Raw genomic sequence first — 21211 nt, forward strand, 5'->3', positions numbered from 1 at the left:
AGGAGAGAGAAGCAGACCTACTTAAATGATGGGATCTGCTTCTTAGGCTACTGGACACCATTAGCTCCAGAGGGAGTCGGAACACAGGTCTCACCCTGGGGTTCGTCCCGGAGCCGCGCCGCCGTCCTCCTCGCAGAGCCGGAAGATAGAAGCCGGGCGAGTATGAGAAGAAAAGAAGACTTCAAGGCGGCAGAAGACTTCAGATCTTCATGAGGTAAGTGTGCAGCGGTAACGCTGCGCGCCATTGCTCCCACACAATACACACAGGCACAGATGGGTGCAGGGCGCAGGGGGGGCGCCCTGGGCAGCAATAAACCTCATTTTTGGCACAAATATATATATTAGGCTGCGGAGGAAGCAAATAGACGATCCCCCGCCATTTTTATGAAATTGAAGCGGGACCGAAGCCCGCCGCTGGAGGGGGCGGAGCTTGATCCCTCAGCACTAACCAGCGCCATTTTCTCCACAGAAGCTGCAGAGAACGCTGGCTCCCCGGACTTTCCCCTGCTGAACGCATCAGAGGGCTAAAAAAAAGAGGAGGGGGGCACATTTCAAGCGCAGTGAGTGGGAATAGCATTGGCATTATATATAAAAGCGCTATCTGGGTTTTCCAGTGTCAGTTTGGCGCTGGGTGTGTGCTGGCATACTCTCTCTCTCTGTCTCTCCAAAGGGCCTGGTTGGGGAATTGTCCCCATATAGTTATATCCCTGTGTGTGGGGGGGTCGGTACGTGCGTGTCGGCATGTCTGAAGCAGAAGGCTTATCAAAGGAGGAGGTGGAGGAGATGAGTGGTGTGTCCCCGTCGGTAGTGCCGACTCAGGAATGGATGGATATGTGGCATATGTTAAATGCAAGTGTAGCATCATTGCATAAGAGGCTAGACAAAGCAGAATCCAGGAAGACATCAGGGGGTCAATTCACGGATTGGACCGACTCACAGGGCCCGTCAGGGTCTCAAGTGTCCCTTGTCACAAATTGTGGACACAGATACCGACACGGACTCTGATTCCAGTGTCGACTATGATGATGCTAGATTGCAACCTAGGGTGGCGAAAACTATTCAGTATATGATTATTACAATAAAAGATGTTTTGCATATCACAGACGAACCCTCTGTTCCCGACACGAGGATGCGCATGTATAAGGAAAAGAAACCTGTGGTAAACTTTCCTGCATCTCATGAACTTAATGAGTTATTTGAAAAAGCTTGGGAATCTCCAGATAAGAGACTGCAAATTCCCAAAAGGGTTCTTATGGCGTACCCTTTCCCTACACAGGACAGGGCACGTTGGGAATCCTCTCCCATAGTGGACAAGGCTCTAACACGCCTGTCCAAGAAGGTGGCGCTGCCGTCTCCAGATACAGCGGCCCTCAAGGACCCTGCGGACCGCAGGCAGGAGACTACATTAAAGTCTATTTATACACATACTGGTACTTTACTTAGACCGGCAATTGCGTCGGCATGGGTATGTAGGGCAGTTGCAGCTTGGACAGATACCCAGTCAGCTGACCTTGATACCCTATATAGGGATACTATTTTGCTAACTTTAGCACATATTAAAGACGCAGTCTTATATATGAGAGACGCTCAAAGAGACATTGGATTGTTGGGTACCAGAGCCAATGCCATGGCTATTTCAGCGAGACAATCCTTATGGACCCACCAATGGACGGGTGATGCGGATTCAAAAAAGCATATGGAGGTTTTACCCTATAAGGGTGATGTGTTGTTTGGGGATGGGCTCGCGGACCTGGTTTCCACAGCTACCGCAGGTAAATCTACCTTTTTACCTTTTGTTCCCCAACAGCAAAAGAAGACTCCACAGTATCAGATGCAGTCCTTTCGGTCGCAAAAGCCCAGAAGAGGTCGGGGCTCCTCCTTCCTTGCCAGAGGTAAGGGTAGAGGGAAAAGAACACCTGCCGCGGCGGGTTCCCAGGAACAGAAGTCCTCCCCGGCTTCTACAAAATCCACCGCATGACGCTGGGGCTCCCCTGCGGGAGTCCGCACCGGTGGGGGCATGCCTTTGACTCTTCAGCCAGGTCTGGGTTCGGTCGGACGTAGATCCTTGGGCGATGGAGATAGTTTCCCAAGGCTACAAGTGGAATTCGAAGAGGTGCCCCCACGCCGATTTTTCAAGTCGGCCTTACCAGCTTCTACCCCAGAGCGGGAAGTAGTGTTAGCGGCAATTCAAACGCTGTGTCAACAGCAAGTGATTATCGGGGTTCCCCTGAGCCAACAGGGAAAAGGGTACTATTCGACCCTCTTTGTGGTCCCGAAGCCGGATGGTTCGGTCAGGCCCATTTTAAATCTAAAATCCCTAAATCTGTACTTGAAACGTTTCAAATTCAAGATGGAATCACTCCGAGCTGTAATAGCCAGCCTGGAAGGGGGGGATTTTATGGTGTCACTGGACATAAAGGATGCTTACCTTCATGTCCCCATATATCCCGCTCATCAGGAGTACCTGAGATTCGCGGTACAGGATTGTCATTTCCAGTTTCAGACGTTACCGTTTGGGCTTTCAACGGCCCCGAGGATTTTCACCAAGATAATGGCGGAAATTATGGTGATCCTGCGCAGGCAAGGAGTCACAATTATCCCATACTTGGACGATCTCCTGATAAAGGCGAGATCAAAAGATCAATTACTGAAGAACGTGTCACTCTCTCTGATAGTGCTCCAGCAACACGGTTATAGTCTCAATCTGCCAAAGTCACAGTTCCAACAACTCGACTATCGTTCCTAGGCATGATACTAGACACGGAACGAAAGAAGGTTTTTCTCCCGTTGGAAAAAGCCCAGGACCTCCAGAACATGGTCAGAGACCTGCTAAAGCCAAAAAGAGTGTCAGTTCATCAATGCACTCGAGTTCTGGGGAAAATGGTGGCAGCCTACGAGGCCATTCCCTTCGGCAGGTTCCATGCGAGGACGTTTCAATGGGACCTTCTGGACAAGTGGTCCGGGTCCCATCTACAAATACATCCGAAACTAACACTGTCCCCCAGGGCCAGGGTGTCTCTCCTATGGTGGCTGCAAAGTACTCACCTTCTAGAGGGTCGCAGGTTCGGCATTCAGGACTGGGTTCTGGTAACCACGGACGCGAGCCTCCGAGGATGGGGAGCAGTCACCCCAAGGAAGAAACTTTCAAGGACTGTGGTCAAGCCAGGAGTCCTGTCTGCACATCAACGTGCTGGAATTAAGGGCCATATACAACGGCCTTCGACAAGCGGAGGGTCTTCTTCGCAACCTACCGGTTCTGATTCAATCAAACAATGTCACAGCCGTGGCTCATGTGAACCGCCAAGGCGGGACAAGGAGCAGAGTCGCGATGGCAGAAGCCACCAGGATTCTTCGCTGGGCGGAAAATCACGTAAGCGTTCTGTCAGCTGTCATCATTCCGGGAGTGGACAACTGGGAAGCAGACTTCCTCAGCAGACACTATCTCCATCCAGGAGAGTGGGGACTTCATCAAGAAGTCTTTGCAGAGATAACTGGTCTCTGGGGAGTTCCTCAAATAGACATGATGGCGTCACGCCTCAACAAGAAGCTTCGGAGGTACTGTGCCAGGTCCCGGGACCCTCAGGCAATAGCAGTAGACGCTCTGGTAACGCCATGGGTGTTCCAGTCGGTCTATGTGTTTCCTCCTCTGCCTCTCATCACAAAGGTGTTGAGGATCATAAGACGGAAAAGAATACTCATTGTTCCAGACTGGCCTCGAAGGGCCTGGTACTCAGATCTTCAGGAGATGCTCGCAGAAGATCCTTGGCCTCTTCCGCTCTGGGAGGACCTGTTACAGCAGGGACCCTGCACGTTCCAAGACTTACCGCGGTTACGTTTGACGGCATGGCGGTTGAACGCCGGATCCTAGCTGAGAAGGGTATTCCGGAGGAGGTCATACCTACTCTAATAAAGGCTAGGAAGGAGGTGACGGCGAAACATTATCACCGTATCTGGAGGAAGTATGTATCTTGGTGTGAAGTCAAGAATGCTCCTACGGAAAATTTCCACCTGGGCCGTTTTCTCCACTTTCTACAGACAGGAGTGGATATGGGCCTGAAGTTAGGCTCTGTTAAGGTACAGATTTCGGCCTTATCGATATTCTTTCAGAAGGAATTGGCTTCTCTTCCAGAAGTCCAGACGTTTGTGAAGGGAGTGCTACACATCCAGCCTCCTTTTGTGGCCCCAGTGGCGCCCTGGGACCTGAACGTGGTGTTACAGTTCCTTAAGTCACACTGGTTTGAACCCCTTAAAATGGTTGAGTTGAAATTTCCCACCTGGAAGGTGGTCATGTTATTGGCCTTAGCTTCAGCAAGGCGGGTGTCTGAATTGGCGGCATTGTCTCGCAAGAGCCCCTACTTGATTTTTCATGTGGATAGAGCAGAATTGAGGACTCATCCTCAATTTTTACCTAAGATGGTGTCTTCATTTCATATGAACCAACCTATCGTGGTGCCTGTGGCTACGAGTGACTTGGAGGATTCCATGTCCCTGGATGTAGTCAGGGCCTTAAAGATTTATGTAGCCAGGACGGCTAGAATTAGGAAAATAGAGGCTCTGTTTGTCCTGTATGCAGCCAACAAGATTGGCGCGCCTGCTTCAAAGCAGACTATTGCTTGCTGGATCTGTAACATGATTCAGCAGGCTTATGTTACGGCTGGATTGCCGTTACCACATTCAGTAAAGGCCCATTCCACTAGGAAGGTGGGCTCTTCTTGTGCAGCTGCCCGCGGCGTCTCGGCATTACAGCTTTGCCGAGCGGCGACTTGGTCGGGTTCAAACACTTTTACTAAATTCTACAAGTTTGATACCCTGGCTGATGAGAACCTAGCATTTACTCAGTCGGTGCTACAGAGTCATCCGCACTCTCCCGCCCGATTGGGAGCTTTGGTATAAACCCCATGGTCCTTACGGAGTCCCCAGCATCCTCTAGGATGTAAGAGAAAATAAGATTTTAAACCTACCGGTAAATCTTTTTCTCCTAGTCCGTAGAGGATGCTGGGCGCCCGTCCCAGTGCGGAAAATCTGCAAGACTTGTATATAGTTATTGCTTACATAAGGGTTATGTTACAGTTGGAATCGGTCTTGGACCGATGCTGTTTGTTCATACTGTTAACTGGTTTTGGGTATTCCAGGTTATATGGTATGATTGGTGTGGGCTGGTATAAATATTGCCCTTAGATTAACAAAATCCTTTCCTCGTATTGTCCATCTCCTCTGGGCACAGTTCTCTAACTGAGGTCTGGAGGAGGGGCATAGAGGGAGGAGCCAGTGCACACCCATACTAAAAGTTCTTTATAGGTGCCCATGTCTCCTGCGGAGCCCGTCTATTCCCCATGGTCCTTACGGAGTCCCCAGCATACTCTACGGACTAGGAGAAAAAGATTTACCGGTAGGTTTAAAATCTTATTTTCTAGGTAGGTATTTTTTTAAACAAAAATGTTTTACCTGGTACTGGTAGGTTGGTTATGCTTAAATTTTATATTGACCTTGGTCTGTGTTTGTGTGTCTGTAATAAGGAAAATATTATTACATGGTAATGCAGACTGTTTTATATGGCAGCAGAGCCGTAACTAGACATTTTGGGGCCGTGTGCCAGAAAGAGCATTGTCGCCCGCCTCCCCACACACAACTTTTTTAAATCGGGATAATGAGGGCATGATCTGGTGGTGAAATGTCATGGCAAAATAGTAACGTGACAGCTAGCTATCAGCACATACTATACACAGTGAGCATACCTTTACTACTGATGTGCAGGGAGGTGTTAGCGGTCACCTAGGGGTGTATTCAATACCTGTCTGATCCTTTCCTCTGGAAAGGATCCAACAGGTCAGTATTCAATGAGCTGGCCAAATCCGACTGTCGGATTTGGTCGCTCGGACAGCCGCTCCTCACCCGTACACCCCGCTCCGTCCCGACAGCCGCTCCCCGCTCCTCACCCGTCCACCCCGTTCCATCCCGACAGCCGCTACTCACCTGTCCATGCCGCTCCGTCCCCGTACGTCTCCTCACATGGTCCCGTCCCCGTTGACCTTTTCCAAGTCTCATCTACCTGGTTCCGACATTGTCAATCCGACTTTAAAAAGAGTCAGATTGACATTGTCGGAACCGGGACCAAAACCTGTCTGATTTGGCCGCAATCCACGTGGTTTCCGACAAATTGGGAATTCCTGACTTGTCGGAAAAAAATGGCCCTGCATTGAATAGGTTGGAACCCCTTCCAACCTAAATCTGTCGGAAGCTGCCGTCTTTCCGACTAGACGCCAGCTTCCGACACTTATTGAATATACCCCCTAATGTATATAGTGTACCTGTAAATAATGGAATACAAGGTCTGATTGAGCCGGATATGCTAGTAGCAGTAGCTAAAGAGGGAAAGGGCACAAACTGCCTCAGACACACAAAGCAGGTGATGTCTCTCTGGCCTGCGGGTGAGACACAAACAAGTGGCACCATGCAACTGCGGTTCACCTTCATATTTCAGATCTAGGAGCACCAGCAGGAAGAGGATGAAGGAAAGGAGCCTACAGGCACAGGCACTGGGGGATACAGGTAGAGCTATGTCGGCAGCAGAAGGCTAGCTCAGAGTTGTTTCTTTGTACAGGCTGCTGCTTGCCGCCATTATAGTCACAGGGCGTGAAGTATGAACCCTAAAAATGCAGTCAAGGTTTGCCGCATTCTCCATATGCATGAAGGGGGTCTGCAATGTATTTTTCCCATATTTTCCGGGGGCCGTCTGCACTATGGGGCTGCTATGTTGCAGTGCGTCGGGTATGTGTGACCGGCGGTCAGGAGTCCACCGGTCACAATACCGACGCCTGAATCCCGGCAGGGGGGCAGTCGCAACGAAGCACGCAGCTGCCTCGGTGGCTCGATGCACTCACCACAGGTTCTAGTCCCTGTTGTTCAGCATGCTGACCGGCGGAATTGTCAGATGCTGGGATCCCGGCGTCAGTATTGTGACCGGCGGTATCCTGACCGCCGGTCACATAAACTTATCCCGTTGCCGGTATGTACTAGTGAAACTTTCCCGAGCAGCTCCAATCGCACCACCCTACAAAAGTGTGCACTGACATCTAGCCTCCCTGCACATTAAACAGTCCTTTAAATCACACCACGTGACTTGGTAGCATTTTTCATGCACATTTTCCATTAAAATGCATTTTATTCACAGTTTTATGTGATTATGATGTACAAGCAGCTTTTGCTAATAAAAATTATATATCTACTTTCACGTGCCAGACAACTGGCAACATCAGCATGTAATACAGCATTTCATATGCAGATACAGCTGTAGTCGCACACAGAATATAGGCATGCTGCATATCGTTTTAATCAGCAGAGTCTGCTTCTGCGTCTTATTCACATAGCGAAAGATGACAGTGTGGGTAAACGTTCTGACTAGAAGGGCTGTTTAACGTGACTGCAGAAAAGATGTAGGACGACACATCTGTAGCTACTTTACAATACAAAATTACACTCTGTGAGGAAAGATGCACAACTATCCCTAATAATGCAGGTGTGCAGCAAAATCCAACATTGCACAGTACTATGGGGTCTATGTACTAAACCTTGGAGAGATAAGGCCCAACCAATCAGCTCCTAACTAATTTTTGAAACGAAGCCTGTAACATGGCAGTTAGGAACTGATTGGCTGGTTATTTATCTAAGTCCACTTTATCTCTTTCCATGGCTTAGTACACTTATATCTAGCCCCCCTGCATGTTAAACAGTACTCCTAGTCATGCCGTAGTGTGACTCTGTAGCGACGAGCATCTTTTGCGTCTTATTCTCAAAACTAGGATGCACAAGAAGCTTTATACTGATTAAAATGATGTGCAGTATGCCTATATTCAGTGTGTGACCGTGGCTGTATCTGCTTACGAAATGGCACGTTACAGTGATTTCATAGAAAACACTGTAACCTACTATTTCATATGCAGTTATAGCCGCAGTCACTTAGTCTGCTTATGCATCCTATTCACATAGAAATGTGTATAAGACACATTTTCTGCAAAAACAGACCCCCAAAGCTAATGGAGTTGCACGGGACCTGTCAGCTCACATTCGCCAGGCATCTTCCACTACGTGGCGTATTGATTCAAGATATGTGAGGACACATGTGTAGACCCCTTTGTCTTCTGAGCATGATTTCATCAATTACAGTATAGACATAGTTCATGGGCAAGATGGCAAATGAAAGAACTACAGTGAACTATACTAAAGTACAGTAATAAACTACATTTTATTATCATGTATGGGTGCAGCAAACCGCAAAGACGTCCCTTATTTGTGAAGGAGTGTAAAACAAACAAAAAGTAACCAAGTCAACTTCACTGTCACAGCCACAATACGTGATATTAACAACAGATACAGGTTTAGTAGGATTGGGGGGGGGGGGGGGGGCACACATATCTGCTGTAACAAGCAGCATAGTTCTCTCTCTACGCTTTATCTTTCGAGCAGGCAGCCAGCACTTTGATGTGACCAAAAGCTGCCCGGCAGCCGCTAACTTTAATAGTCGTTCGCCAGCAGCAGTGATCGGGAGAAGACTTCTCCTGTAGAGCTCTGGCCACCGCTGAAAAGGCAAGAAAACGTTGCTTGCCAGGACGGGCCAGCAGCAATACAAAGAAGTTAAGGACCAGAGAGTGCTGCACCTGGTGGTAAGCAAATAGCTGAAGGAAGCTCCCCACTGCAGCCCCTCCCAACTCTCCCTAGACCACCAGGTGTTAGTCATTAGGCCGTGGGTGTAATTAGGCCTCAGGCATATTGGGCATGTTAGGCGGGCAAAGGGCCTGTGAAACAAATAAGGTGTTTGGCCCAGGTCACTTTATGTGCCCTAAGGTAGGCAGGCAATATCCTGAGCCCCTGTTGAGTGGCTGGGCATTAGGCCCAGTCCACTCATTAGTATCAGATAGGCAAGGGGGTCCCTACTGTGTGGCATAAGGGGCATTACTATGTGGTGGTGCATAAGGTGCATGACTATGTAGGCATAATGGGGCAGATGTATTAACCTGGAGAAGGCATAAGGAAGTGATAAACCAGTGATAAATGCAAGGTGATACACGCACCAGCCAATCAGCTCCAATATGTAAATTAACAGTTAGGAGGTGATTGGCTGGTGCCTGAGTCACCTTGCATTTATCACTGGTTTATACTTCCTTATGCCTTCTCCAGGTTAATACATCTGCCCCAATGTGCAGTAATGGGTCATACTGTGTGGGCATAATGTGGCAGATGTATTAACCTGGAGAAGGCATAAAGAAGTGATAAACCAGTGATATGTGCAAGGTGATAAAGGCAGCAGCCAATCAGATCCTAACTGTTCATTTACATATTGGAGCTGATTGGATGGTGCCTTTATCACCTTGCACATATCACTGGTTTATCACTTCCATATGCCTTCTCCAGGTTAATACATCTGCCCCTATGTGCTATATGGGACCATACTGTGTGGGCATACTGATGTCAGTATTTGAATTGGTGTGGACACGCCCCATTTTTTGCACTAAGGCTCCCACTTGGCTACTTCTTGATGCCACCCGGCTGGCAAAATTTTCTGGGGAGAACCCTGAGCAGCACAAGGATGGTGGACGACACAATAGAATTTGCTTCCTTAGTCCAATGAGAGATGACCTCAGTATGGACAGCAAGATGTAATTTCAAAGATCATCTGAATTGAGTTCAGCTGAAAGTGTATTCAGACAATGTGGCAGTAGAAGCCTACCTGAATCGCAAAGGTGGTTCCAAAAACCAATCTCTAATGGGTGAAGTAATGAAAATTATGTTCATAGAAGTATTTGTGTTCTCTCTCAGCTATCTATGTGTAAGGCACAGAAAATGTTACAGCAGACTATCCATCAAAAGCAGGAGAATGGGAGTTGAATATGCAGATATTCCAGGCCATAGTGAAGAGGTTTGGTTGCCAAGAAATAGACCTGATGGAAACAAACTTGAACAAAGCTGCCTCCCTTCTTCTCCAGGCTTTCTCTTCGCGGGACACAGAACATAGCCGCTCTCTCACGATGATGGGTTTTTCAATTAGGTTATGTGTTCACACCTCTCCCTTTGAGTACTCCCACACTGAAGAAAGGAAGAACAGGTCCAGAAGAGCATGCTTCTCAACTTCTCTGAAAATGTCAATGGAGGAACTTTAGGTGTTATCAATCAGGTTGGATCCATTGCATCAAGGGCCAATGCTGAATCTAGCAGGCCTCAGTTTGGTAGTATTGAAGGCTGAAACAAAACGTACCAGGTAATTCAGGGCCTGTTACATGCAAGAAAGAGAATCTTTTCTAAAGTATATTACAGAATCTGGAAAACGTATTTCCGGGACAGTAACTGAGTTTGACACTATGAAAGCATAGACTTCACAGTCCTACAATTCTTGCATGATGGCTTTTTGAAAGGACTACAGTAGCCGTGTCAACAATAAAGGTACAGGTATCCTTCGAATAGGAGGCTAGCGGAGGAAGATTTATTAAAAAGATTTTGTCAGGCAATAAAGAGAATATATCCACAGCTTAGATCATTTGTAGCTCCATGGGATCTAAACTTAATATTGAATGCCTTGATGACATTTCCGTTTGAGCCTTTATATGAAGCTTCTCTGAAATACCTGACCTGGAAGGTGGTGTTCTTAGTTGCAATCACATCAGCCAGGAGTGTGAGCGAATTACAGGACCTGTGGGCATAAGAGCCTTTTGAATATAATGCCAGATAGGGTTGTACGGCTAACGAGTCGCAGTCGTCTTGCCAAAAGTAGTATTCTCGTTCCACCTGAACACCATCTTTCCTCCCTTAACCAAAAGATGAAAAAGAAAAGAAAGGCCCTGATTGTGAGTTGGGAATAAAGTAAGAAAGAGGTAGTAACTGTGCACTCTGGTAAATTCATGTTGCCCTGCAGGTAGGGCGGAAATTTAGATTTGATAGCGGTGTTTCCAAACTGATCAATAATGCAGTGCAAAAATAAAGCTGCACAGCACTTATGGGCTACATGTAAAAGCAGCCAGTATTAAGCCTGCATGTAAAAGAAGTGTATGTATGTGACCCCTTGCATTGCACCATGGTTTGTGCAGATACACTGTTACAGTACTTGATCTGTCTTTATTCCCAATCAGCTCTGAAATTGCATATACTAGATTTTGAATCGGAGGAGAAAGGAAAAAACTCTTCTGAGTGGGGATACTCTTGCTAAATCATTCTGTTGTTAAATTTAAAATTCAACTTGTATTTCTGTTCACCAATAAATAACTCTAATGATGCAAAACTTATAACCTAATTTTGAAAGAACAATGTGCTGAATTGTGAATTGTATTAAGATCCACACACCCAGAACAGCTATGTGGTCTGGGCATGTAATTTACAAGCGGTCGAAAGTATTAAAGAGAAGATACAAACATGTAGACATCACAATATGATGAAAAAAAATAATTTGAATGCAACAGATATACAGACTTATATTCATTATATTCATCTGGTGCATAGGTGTCGTGTGTTGACCCAAACACTCACCCCACTGACTCAAATGCGTGTTTCGCCCTGCAACTTTTTCACTAGCAGTCGGCTCCTAGTGAAAAACCACAGGGTAAAACGCGCATCGGAGCTGGTGGGGTGCCTGTTAAATGCACACAGGACGCCCGTGCACCAAATTGAAAAGATGCTGAATAGATCAGATCTTGTAAGGTACACTTGTTGTTAAGAGATAAGGAAGGTAATCAACCAATATCCCATTGACAGACTGCATTTGCTAGCTAACATCTTACATGCCATTGCCTTGTATATGAATGTATGCTTATTGTTTACAATAACCTTCACTGTTTTGAATATCTAATGCATTCATATTGAACTGTGTCCTCAACTATAATGTAAGATTGCTGAAATCAAGGTTGTTCTAATGTGTGCAGTTTTCCGGGATACGATCGTTAGGTCGACACAGCTTAGGTCGACAGTCATTAGGTCGACCACTGAAGGCCGACATGTACTTTTTTCATACTTAACGATCCACGTGGACAACGATTGGAACGGTAACCTGTGCCGAGCGAAGCGGCAGCGCAGCGAGGCACCTTCACTCGCCATGCGAGGGGACACTGGGGGTCATTCTGACCCGATCGCACGCTGCAGTTTATCGCAGCGGTGCGATCGGGTCAGAACTGCGCAGTCGCATGCCAGATGGATGGAGGCCATCGGGCCGCTACGATCGCCTCTGCCTGATTGACAGGCAGAGGTGGTATCTGGGCGGAGGGGAGGCAAAACGGCGGCGTTTGGCCGCCGTTTCGTGGGTCCGGCCAGCGCAGGCGTGGCGGGACCGAATGGGGGGTGGGCCGCAGCGGCTACGTGACATCACACGCAGCAGCTGCGGGCCGGGGAGCGATGAGCAGCTCCCAGCCAACACGCTAAAGCTGCGCTGGTCGGGAGCTACTCTTGATGTGCAAAGGCATCACTGCTGTGCGATGCCTTTGCACTTCTGGGGGGGGGGGGGGGGCGGCACTGACATGCGGGGCGGGATAGCCCTGTGCTGGACGTCCCCCCGCATGTCAGTGTGAATGATCGTAGCTGTGCTAAATTTAGCACAGCTACGATCATCTCGGAATGACCACCACTGTGCACTAATTGTGGTTCCGTGTCACTTTACAAAGAAAACTACGCCAAAAAAAAGTAAAAAAAAGAAACCATGTCGACCTGTCGACCTAATGACCATGTTGACCTAATGCATGTCGATCTTCTATGGTCGACCTACTGACTGTCGACCTAAATTGTGTCTACCCAACGGGACCCATGCCCCAATTTTCCAATGCTAATTGTAGAAGTTTCTGTCTCTTCATATAGATGTGCCACTCTGTTAGCGTCAGGCGTCTTTTTTTTTTTTTTTTTCTCTAGCATTCATAAGGGATGCCTAGCATTCATAAGGGATATTGGGGGAATCTAGTACGATGGTGTATAGACGGGTCCAAAGGAGCCGGTGCACTTTAAATTTCTTCAACTGGGTGTGCTGGCTCCTCCCCTCTATGCACCCTCCCACAGGCAGTTTAGGAAAAAGTGCCCTCAAGAGAGGATGCACACTGGAGCTCCAGAGAGTGTTCTTCAGTTTCTTTTAAATCTTTGTCATTTTCGGTATGCTGTTTGGGCAACCGCATACCTGCACCATGGGAGGTGTCGGAGCCGCTTCCCCGCTGCAGGACCACCGTTCTGAGAGATGGTTGTACAGCAGGGCACTGCGCCTTAGCGGTCACAATTGCAGCACGCCGCACACCCCTAACATTGCCTGAAGGTGACGACAGTGGTGAGTACAAACCGGGGGCCCCGCTACGGGGTCCTCCGGTTCTTGGTGCAGCAAAAACGCAGGGGCGGAATACGGGACCCTCCTGGGGGGATCCGCTATAGCACCCTGTGTACACTGGCAAGCAGTTGTGAAAACAGGTATTTATATTCTGTTTTACACCAAAAGGAGACATTTGCCAGTATAAATTAGTGTATAGCTCCGGCGCCATTGCAGGGGGCGGGGCTACCTCAGAGCGGGACCAGCGGCTACTTGGCACTTTCCTCTGCTTCCAGCAGCAGCAGGCACACAGCTCCTCCAACACTCCAGATACATATAGGGGTGTTAGAAAGGGGTAGAGCAGCTATTATACTTGTAAATAGAGTCCTCATAAGGACAAAACACCGGTGTTCCACTGAGTCACAGTATCAAGTTAAAGCCTGCAGTCTCCCTGAGTCTGCTTGGCTTGGTGTGCTGGTCATTTTCTCTGGGTCTCCTACTCACATACCAATCAAAGGCAGGCTTGCTTGTTCAGTGTCTTTGTGAGTTGTGTGCGAGCGTTTGTCTCCTGTGAATATGGCAAACACCATTTATGCACATACAGACCCCCCCCCCCTTCTCATGAACCATGTGACAAGTCCTTGCAGGGTTGTGAGGGAAGGGGGGGGGGGGGGATTGCAGCTGCCGCCCTGGTTAAACTCCGTGGATGGCGGACATGTTCTCTCAGCCCTGTGCAAATAGTCATAAGACACAGCGTCTGCAGCAGACCTGGCTGCAGGAGGCAGAGGACAGACCCTTATCCCTAACTCAAAGCCACATACACGTGGGCTGCCTGACTTACTCTCAGTAACTGATGAAGAGGGAGGGGGTGGAGCTGGACCCTATTATTGGGGATTCATCTCCTGCACAAGGGCTTGAGCCCCTCATAATTGCTAAAACTCCCAGTAGAAGACTATGCAGTAAAGCAGTTTTTCTCCTCACAGAAGAAGGTTAGCGTCACTTTCTCTGATTCTAAGGAATTAGATCAGTGTTTCCCAACCGTGGTCCTCAAGGCACACTAACAGTCCTAGCTTTAGTGATATCCAGGCTTGAACACAGGTGACTTAATTAGTACCTCAGTTATTTTGTTTTAACCATCTGTGCTGAAGCCTGGATATCACTAAAACCTGCACTGTTGGTGTGCCTTGAGGACCGCGGTTGGGAATGCCTGAATTAGATGATATGTTTAAAGTTGACCTGGAAAATTCCTGATAAATTCCAGGTGGCGAGACGCTTCTTAACACTTTCCCATTTTCTCCTGAAGGCAGGAAAAACTGGGAAGATCCCCCGGCTGTTGACGTCTCTGTCTCACGCCTGTCTAAAGAGGTGGTGTTACCGGTCCTTGACTCCTTGGCTTTGAAGGACCCTGGGGATAGAAAACTAGAAGACTATGCTGAAGACTATTCCACAGCAGCTGGTATATCACAAAGATCTGTGATAGCGGGTTGCTGGTTGACACATGTCATTCACACCTGGACGGACCAGTTCGAGAGGGCCTCGCGGGGGATATGTGTCTGGTGAGTATGGTTACTCTGATCAAACACATTCAGGATACTGCATGCGTCCTTTGCGACTATTAAAGAGAGAGGCGCTATTAATGTGAGTACTACTGCCATGGCAGTGTCGGCGCACAGAGCTTTATGGCTGCGCCAGTGGATAGCGGACGCAGATTCCAAGCATAGTGTGGTGTCTCTCCTTTTCTCAGGGGAGTGGCTATTCGGGGTTGAGTTGGTTTCGTGGATTTCCAAAGCTACTGCGGGAATTTCCATGTTTCTCCCCTCTGGGGCCCCACCGGCTAGGCGCTCCTACCTGGGGCCATCTACTCAGTCCTTTCGGACCGCTATGTTTCGATCCTTGAACCAGAGACGCCACTAACGCTGCACGAGGCACCAAAAAAAAGGCAAAAAAGCCAGCAGCTGCAGGTTCCCAGGAATAAAGCACCAGTTCAGCTTCCACTAAGGCCTCATCATGACTCTGCCTGCCCACCCCGAGGGGATCTCATGGTGGGAGCTCGGCTGCGTCACTTCAGCCGCATATGGGAAAGTTCCTGCCAGGATACCTAGGTACAGGACCTAACTTCTCAGGGCTATAAGCTGGAGTTCGACGATGCTCCTCCCCAACGATTTTTCAAATCAAGCTGCGTGTTACGCTGCAACAGGCCATCCTAAAATTGGTCCAATCCAGAGTCATTGTTCCAGTGCCACTGCAACAACAGGGAAAGGGTTATTACTCCGACCTGTTAGTGGTACCGAAACCGGGTGGTTCGGTAGACCCATTTTGAATCCGAAATCCTTGAACCCTTACCTAAGGTTTTCGGATTCAAGATGGAATCCTTGCGAGCAGTGATTGTGGGTAGGGCGGCCAATCCCGGGATCGGGATCGGCGGGATCCCGGGATTAGGGCCCAAAAATGCCGGGATTTGAATCCCGGGATTGGAGCATCCAATCCCGGGATTCACGGGATTATACTGCGCATGCGCGGCGGCGGGAGGGTGGGTGTGTAAGTAATAGTACTTACTCATTTAGGCGAGCAGCAGCCATGAACAAGTTGAACGCGCGCGGCACTTCACATGTAGCGCCGGCCGCCAGCCAATCAGAGCTGGCGGACCGACAGCCAATCAGGGAAGAAGCAGCAGCGGCAGCCAATCAGGAGCGACTGCTGCGCCGCTTCCCTGATTGGCTGCCGGTCCGCCAGCTCTGGTTGGCTGGCGGCCGGCGCTTCATTTGAAATGCCGCCGCGTTCAGTGTGTTAATGGTTGCCGCCCGTCTAATAGTAAGTACGATTACTTACACACATGATCCTCTCTCCCTCCGTGCAGCCTTCCTCCCTCCCTGCCGCGACCTACACCCTCTGTCCTGAGTCCCGCACCGCTACCTACACCCTCCCTACCTCCCGCACCACTACCTACACACTCCCTACCTCCCGCACCGCTACCTACATACACACTCCCTACCTCCCGCACCGCTACCTACACCCTCCCTCCAGCGCTGCTCCCTACAATTTTCTCTAATCCCTACTGGAATCCCGGGATTGACCGTTTTTCAATCCCGAATCCCGGGATTGACCGTTTTTCAATCCCGAATCCCGGGATTGAAAAAACGGCCCGGGATTGGCCTCCCTAATTGTGGGTCTGGAATAACAGGAGTTCATAGTCTCCCGGGATATCAGGTACGCCTATCTCCAAATCCCGATTTGGTCACCTCATCAGGCTTACTTGAGGTTTGCCCTGCTGAATGATCACTACCAGTTCTAGGTTCTACCCTTCAGCCTGTCCACATCTCCGAGGGTGTTCACAAAGGTGATGGCGGAGATGATGTTCCAACTCCGGGTCCAGGAGGTCAATATTGTCCCTTACCTAGACAATCTCCTGATAAAAGCAAGATCCAGGGAGCTTTTATTGCTCCATATAGACCGCACTATCCAACTTCTGTCACACCATGGGTGGATCCTCAATTTACAGAAGTCCCACCTGGAGCCAACTCAGCCAAGATGCAACCCATCTTTGCATAAAATGGTTGGGGAAGATGGTTGCCTCGTACAAGGCGATCCAGTATGGAAAGGTTCCATGCCAGAACATTTCAGTTGGATCTCCTGAGCAAGTGGTCCGGATCACATCTTCAGATGCACCAGATAATACGGCTGTCACCTTAGGCCAGGATTTCCCTCCTGTGGTGGCTACAGTCCTCCAACCTACTGGAAGGCCAAAGTTTCGGGATTCAGGTTTGGCTCCTCCTCACGACGGATACGATTGTGAGAGAATGGGGAGCCGTCACCCAGGGGGCTCAGTTCCAGGGCAGGTGGTCAGCCCACGAAGCTCTCTGTCCGATCAACATTCTGGAACTTCGGGTGATCTACAATGCTCTGATTCAGGCTTCTCTACTCAGGGATCACGCAATTCAAGTACAGTCAGACAACGTCACGGCAGTAGCGTACATCAATTGACAAGGAGGAACAAAAAGCAAGTCCTGCATGCGAGAAGTGTCAAAGATACTCCTCTTGGCAGAAAGAAATGCAAGAGCACTGTCCGCAATCTTCATTCCGGGAGTAGACAACTCGGAAGTGGACTTCCTGAGTAGTCATGATCTCCACCCAGGAGAGTGGGGGCTTCACCATTAGGTGATTCAGCAGCTCATCGCCCTGTTGGGCTGCACACAAATAGACATGATGGCTTCTTTACTCAACAAGAAGCTTTGTTGGTATTTCTCACGAACCAGGGACCTACAGGCGAGGGCAGTGGATGCACTGACGTCGCCTTTGCCTTACCAGCTGGTCTACCCGTTTCCTCCAATTCCATTGCTCCCAAGGGTGCTCAAGCGAATCAGGAATCAAGGACTCCAGGCAATTCTGATTGCCTGGACTGGCCTCTGGATATGTCCGTCGAAGACCCTTGGCACCTGCCACTGAGAAGAGATCTTCTTCAACAAGGTCCGTTCGTCTACCCAGACTTATGGCGGCTTCATTTGACGGCATGGAGGTTGAGCGGAACATCCTAGGTCACACGGGCCTTTCCAAAAAGGTTATTGCTACCATGGTTCATGCCAGGAAACCTGTGACGTCAAAACACTATCATCATATCTGGAGAAGATATGTCTCATGGTGCGAGGAACGAACGTATCTGCCTGCGGAGTTCCACTTGGGACGTTTCCTGCAGGCTGGTGTGGATAAGGGCTTACGTCTGGGTTCCATTAAAGTCCAGATTTCAGCCCTCTCAATTTTCTTCTGGAAGAAATTGGCAGTATTGCCAGAAGTTCAGATTTTCTTGCAAGGGGTACTTCACATTCAACCTCCTTTTGTGCCGCCCACGGCATCCTGGGATTTGAATGTAGTGTTGGAATTTCTACAGTCCTCCTGTTTTGCACCTCTGATGACGGTAGAAGACAAGTACCTCACGTGGAAGGCGGTGGTGTTCTTGACCCTGGCGTCTGCTAGTCGTGTGTCTCAGAATTGGGGGCCTTATTGTGTAAAAGCCCTTACTTGGTCTTTTATGAGGACAGAGCGGAGCTCAGGACTAGGCAGCAGTTCCTGCCGAAGGTCGTCTCTGCGTTCCACTTGAATCATCCTATTGTGGTTCCATCAAGTTCTTGCACTTCTGCTCCTCCGGTGGCATTGGATGCGGTGTGAGACTTGAAAATCTATATCAAGAGAATGGCTTGGATCAGAAAGACTGTTTCCTTGTTCGCGGTATATGATGCACAGAAAAAGGGTTGCCCTGCTTCAAAGCAGTTATTGCCCGTTGGCTTAGACTTACTATCCATCAGGCCTATGTGTCAGCAGCCTTACCTGTTCCACAGTCTCTGAAGGCCCACTCTACAAGATCCATGGGGACTTCCCGGGCGGCTGCCCGTGGAGTCTCTGCCTTGCAACTATGCCGAACTGCTACCTGGTCGGGGAAGAACACTTTTGTGAAGTTCTACAGGTTTGATACCCTGGCCAAAGAGGATTCCCAGTTTGGGCAGGCGGTGCTGCAGACGTCTCCGCACATTTCCGCCCGTTCTGGAAGCTTTGGGATGTCCCCATCGTACTAGATTCCCCCAATATCCCTTATGGATGCTAGAGAAAATAGGATTTTAATTACCTACTGGTAAATCCTTTTCTCGTAGTTCATAAGGTATATTGGGCGCCCGCCTCAGTGCGTTGACTTTTCTGCAGGTTATCTCTTCTATGGTTACCTATTCAGCTGCTGCTGTCTTGTTACCTGCCATTGCTGGTTGTTTTATGATAGTGGTGTGCTGGTGTAAAATCTCATCACTCAGTGTTATGTTCCTTGTCTCAAGTATGTCCTTTCTCCTTCGGGCACTATTTTACCTATAACTGCCTGTGGGAGGGGGCATAGAGGGTAGGAGCCAGCACACCCAGTTGAAAGAAATTTAAAGTGCACCGGCTCCTTTGGACCCCGACTATACCCCATCGTACTAGATTCCCCCAATATTCCTTATGGACTACGAGAAAAGGATTTACAGTTAGGTCATTAAAATCCTATTTTTACATGCAATTTTTCCAGTAAAATGCGTCTTATTCTCAAAACTGTGTGAATAGGATGCACAAGCAGACTCTGCTGATTAAAGTGATATGCTGATATACTGCATGCCCATATTCTGTGTACCTCTGTGGTTGTAACTGTATACAAAATGGTATGTTACAGTGTTTTCTAGGAAAACACTGAAACGTACGTACCATTTCGTATGCAGATATACCTGCACAAGCTGCTTGTGTGTCCTATTCGCATAGCAAAGACTAGAAGGACTGTTTGTTTAATGTACAGGGAGGTTTAATGTTAGTGGACACATCTGTATACTGCTTTTCTTGAATGGTATTTGTATGTAGCAAGTCTTGCAAATTAACACAGCCACTGAATTAAATTTGGATACTTTCCAATATTATACTGACTAGAACATGCTCATAATCTACAAGTGCAAAAGTTTAGGCAGGTGTGGAAAAAATGCTGCAAAGTAAGAATGCCCTCAAAAATTGAAGTGTGTTTTATCAATTAACAAAGTGCAAAGTGAATGAAGAGAAATTATATCAGTATTTGATGAGACCACCCTTTTGCCTTCAAAACAGCATCAGTTCTTCTAAGTGTACTTGCACAAAGTTAGGGTTTTTGTAGGATTATAGTCGGGTGTATGATTAACGAATTATACCAAACGGGTGATAATGATCATCATCTTCATATGTAGGTTGAAACACAGTCATTAACTTAAACAGAAACAGCTGTGTAACAGGCAAACTGCTGCGAAGGTGAGGTGGAAGACCGTTTTATGTCACAGGTCATACACCATGGTAAGACTGAACACAGCAATAATACAAAAGATAGTCTGCATCAGCAAGGTCTCTCCCAGGAAAATATTTCAAAGCAGACTAAGGTTTCAAGATGTGCATGCAGTTCAAGGTCTTTTGAAGATGCACAAAGAAATGGGCAACTTTGAGGACCGTAGACGCAGTGGTCGGACAAGGAAACTTAGTGTATCACATGAAGAACACCATGTTTATTTCCCTTCGAAGTGCCATCAGCTCAGAACTGGCAGAAACCGTTTGAACCCAGGTACACCCATCTACTATTCTGAGAAGTCTGGCCAGAAGTGGTCTTCATGAAAGAATTGCAGCCAAAAAGCCATACCTTTGTCATGGAAACAAGGCCAAGCAACTCGAAAACATTGGAACTGAGATGTTAAACGGCAGCAAGGTGCTCTGGCCTGACGAGTCAAAGTTTTAAATATTTGACTATAACAAGAGGCAGTTTGTTCGTCAAAGGGCTGGAGAGCAGTATAATTGAGTATCTGCAGGCAACCGTGAAGCACGGTGGGGGTTCCTTGCAAGTTTGAGGCTGCATTTCCGCAAATTTAGTTGGGGATTGGGTCAGGATTAATGGTGTCCTCAATGCTGAGAAATTGAAGGGTTAATGGTCCAGTTCCCCGCTGACAGGACACTGAGCTTCTGAGGGAACTATTCGCAAGCCCCACCACGGCGAGCGTACATTCCCGCAGCACGCCGGCACCCCTAACAGAGCCAGAAGAATGAAGAGTGGTGAGTACTAAGCCAGTGTCCCGGCTAGCGGGTTGCCAGCCATTATGGCGGCATGAGGGTACGGAGACGCACGGCTTCTAACTGGGGCGGAATGCGTCTCCAGACACAGTACACAGCTGCGTCTCTGTACACAGTACACACACTGGCAAAAACTGCCTTAAAACGGTTTTCTCTCCATTTTAAGCACCAGATTACCTCAGCCAGTATAAAAAAACCGGGAAGACCGCGAGCCATTGAAGGGGCGGGGCCTTCACTATGAGCGGATCCAGCAGCTCACCAGCGCCATTTTCCCTCTGCAGTGGACACCGACGCTGACTGACAAGGACCGACTGACAGGGACGCGCTCCAGTGTGACTCCAGATTACCTCAGCGGTACCAGAGGTTCATAGCAGG

At 48.4% G+C, this 21211-nt stretch overlaps 1 protein-coding gene across 3 annotated transcripts in view; it reads left to right on the plus strand.

Annotated features, from left to right (window-relative positions):
* MRPS11 (mitochondrial ribosomal protein S11) overlaps positions 1-21211 on the plus strand; it is a 145276-nt gene that overhangs the window by 111133 nt on the left and 12932 nt on the right. The gene's annotated exons all lie outside the window — the stretch shown is intronic.

This window comes from Pseudophryne corroboree, chromosome 6 (genome assembly GCF_028390025.1).
Source record: "Pseudophryne corroboree isolate aPseCor3 chromosome 6, aPseCor3.hap2, whole genome shotgun sequence".
Lineage (NCBI taxonomy): Eukaryota > Metazoa > Chordata > Amphibia > Anura > Myobatrachidae > Pseudophryne > Pseudophryne corroboree.